Raw genomic sequence first — 3,426 nt, 5'->3', positions numbered from 1 at the left:
TGACAAGACGAAAATAGGTGAGTTTAGAAAAAAGATAAATAAAGTCCAACGGTCAAGGTACTCGCTAGATCACACATGTCTTCACCCCATATAAGCACCAACTAATACCTATCATTCATAAAACATGAATGCCACAGTCAGTGGGGAGTAACTCAAGGTTCTCCCAACCACATTATGTCAAAAAAAAAGTAACAAAGAACTCAGTTAAGCAAGGCATAGAAAATGATTGTAAGCAATATAAATATTAAATGCCTTGGGATAAAACTTGTCAAAAAAAATAAAGAGATCAAAGTAACTAATACTAGCATATCATAAGTTCATCTAATCATATGGGACATTTGAATAAAAGAAAAAAAGTTAACGTTAATTAGTCATGGACACGCATCCCAAGTAAAAATGACATATGCAACCATCCAAAATGCAAGACATTTACTACTCTTAGACTATAATTTTCTCCGGGTAGGACTACGATAATAATAGGGTCCTAGTCTAAAACTGGCCAGACTCTCGGAATAAATATTTCGGATTCGACATATGGCAGAACAGCACATAAGTGGCTGAAAAGACTAAGATAAAACTCAATTGCCAGAACAACAGAAGTGGGCCAAACCCTTACTTACCAGAACAACACAAATAGGGCGTAAATATAAGTCAAGTAAAAAGTGTAGCATGATGGCAATTTCACAAGAATATAACTCAACTCGAGTAGCTAGTTAAAACGAGCTATTGATATATACATTTTGTATAGTCTTTTTAGCTTATTTTAGCATGTATTTCTATGTACTTTCGTACTGTTTATATTGTATTTTGCCCCCGAATTGGCTACTTTGGTTCGTTCTGTCCGTTTTGTAGAAATGAACGCGAAAGTAGTGGAATCGTACCATTTTCGTCATTTTTGCATGCATTTTAAGGAGATGGGATTTTCTAGAGTGAGACCTTGCATTGGGATGCGTGAATGAACGGTCTACGAGGCAGTCGGTCACGAGTTTGAGCTGATTTGAAGGAAGAATACTCGATCGAGCTATTTTATCACTCAATCGAGTGATTTCTATGACTTGATTTAGTCGATCGAGAAGTATTATACACGACCAAGAAGTGCTAAAATTTGGAGTTACTCGATCGAGTAACAATTCTACTCGATCGAGTAGATTATCTGGAGAAATGCTCGATCGAGTGGTTTCAAACTACTCGATCGAGTGGTTTTGGCTGGCGTGGGCTTTAATTAGCCCGTGAACTTGTTTTAATTATTGGACTTAGTAGTTTTTCTGTTTAAGCGCACGTTATTAGGTCATTAGCTATCTATTCTATTCTATCTAAGTTTTATCTATTATTCATCTTCACAAAAAAGGATTGCGTTACTTTTTCTTCTTCACTGTAACTTTTGCTTTTGGATTTTCTCGCTCGGATTTGTTAGTTCTTTATGCCGGATTCTTGCGATTGTAATCTCTTTCTCCCTTTTTAATATTAATCTCTCTTTTATTTAATTTAATTGTTTGTTTTGTTCTTTTTACTTTCTGCTCTAATTACTTTTATGCAATTTAATTATCGTTTCATTATGTTTATTGTTAGTTCATTCATCGTTATTAGTTTTGACAATATTAATAGCATAAGTAGCTAATCTGTTTCATGTTGGGATTAGGGAATCTACGGTAGAAATGTGACGATGTAGTAAATAGGTTAGATGAATTAATTGTGAGACTCTGTCACCACATCAATATAACTGTATTTACCGACTTAGTTGAGTGCACGCTTTTGAGTCACCTTTTTAATCTGGTTAATTTTATTCCTGGATCGGAAGATTGGACTAAATAGACCTGCTATGAACAGTAGACTACCCTGACGAGGACGGAAGTTAAGTTAGTGGTAATTTAAGAGAGAAAGTGGACCGGAAGGACCTTTCCATACCCGTCTCGCAGTAATTTATCTAAGTTGTTTACAAATGAGTCACTGGACTACCGTAGTGAACCGAAATCCTAACATGTCCCCTCTTTATTGATAGTTTATCACCCTTTTTCTGCCTTTGCCACTCTTTCCTTGCTTCTCTTTCTTTTAAAGCCTTAATTAGTTTAGAAAATCAATTATAAACACCCCCCATTTGTGACCAAATAGACCGACTTTTACAGATATCTTGCCTCCCTGAGGAGATCAACCTGACTTCCCTAGCTATATAGTTAGTTTAGTTAGTTATTTTTGATAGGTACACGACAGCCGTGTCAAATTTTGGCGTCATTGCTGGGGAGGCAATTTCCCTATCTGTCTTTGTTTCGTTTATTTTATCCGTCTCAGGGAATTTTTATTTCTTGAGGCAATTCTTATTTATTTTCTTTCAGTGTTGTGTATGCCCAGGTCAGACAGATTTGAGTTAATTTCAGCTGATTCTGAGCCATAAATACTGTTCAGGCATAGACTCCGTCTGCAAAGAGAATCACGAAAGGAAGACTTGAGTACTTTCGAACCAGAGCTTCAGCATTTCTTTTTTACAGAAAATCCATCTTTCCAAGAAGATACTTCTAGTTCTGTAAACCAACCAGTAAAGATGCCGAACATTGCTAGTCACTTGGAGCCTAAAGCATCATCAATTCCAAAGGGTTTCAATCTCCAGACTGAGGATGGGAATACATTTGACATCCGACCTTGCTATATCAATCTGGTGGAGAGAAATCTCTTTAGAGGTGTGGCAGGTGAACACCCGAGGAAGCATATGGAGGTCTTTACGGACTACTGTTCTATTATCCCCGCCACAAAGGGGGTTACTCAAGACAAGATTAAGGAGGTTCTATTTCCCTTTTCTTTGACTGACTCAGCTGGGGAGTGGCTGACTGATTTGGACCGTATGACCGCGGGGGTCAGAGACTGGGAGACCCTTGCTCTTACTTTTTATAAGAGATATTTCCCTCCACAGCGCACCAATCAGCTGAGGCCAAAGATCACAAGTTTCAAGCAGGCACCTGATGAGACTTTCTATGAAGCATGGTCCCGTTTCAAGAAGTTGGTGAGGTCTCTTCCTCACCATGGTTTTGATCCGTGGTTTCTGTCTAACCAGTTGTACGATGATCACAGAGCCATACTTGATGCATCATCTAACGGACAATTCCAAGACAACACTGACGATGATAAGGGATGGGCCCTTATTGAAGAGATGGCGAACCACTGTGCTGAGTATGGAACCCCGAGGGATGGTATTAGAACAGTTCATGCAGTCGATAAGCAAGTTGTGGCTTAGCTGGAAGCCATGAATGCTAGATTTGAGAAGTTGGAGCTGCATTCTACTGGGGAGCCTTAGACGGTTCATTTGCTTACTAGAGGGGAGACTGTCACATGTGAGAGGTGTGGGAGCAATGATGGTCACACTACTGTTGGCTGTCTTACGGAGAAGGAACAGGTCCTTGCTTCTCAACAATACAGGCAAGGAGGGGGTTCCTACAT

General features: G+C 39.0%; 1 non-coding gene across 1 annotated transcript; it reads right to left on the bottom strand.

Annotated features, from left to right (window-relative positions):
* Window positions 1–2,912: 2,912 nt before the first annotated feature.
* LOC141635854 (small nucleolar RNA R71) lies at window positions 2,913–3,018 on the bottom strand. The gene has a single exon (XR_012540510.1). It is a non-coding gene; the product is annotated as a small nucleolar RNA R71 (small nucleolar RNA).
* Window positions 3,019–3,426: the final 408 nt, after the last annotated feature.

The sequence above is a fragment of the Silene latifolia genome, chromosome Y (genome assembly GCF_048544455.1).
Source record: "Silene latifolia isolate original U9 population chromosome Y, ASM4854445v1, whole genome shotgun sequence".
NCBI classification, from domain to species: Eukaryota; Viridiplantae; Streptophyta; class Magnoliopsida; order Caryophyllales; family Caryophyllaceae; genus Silene; species Silene latifolia.
Note: the sequence above shows the minus strand (reverse complement) of the source record. Positions and strands in the feature narration are given on the sequence as shown.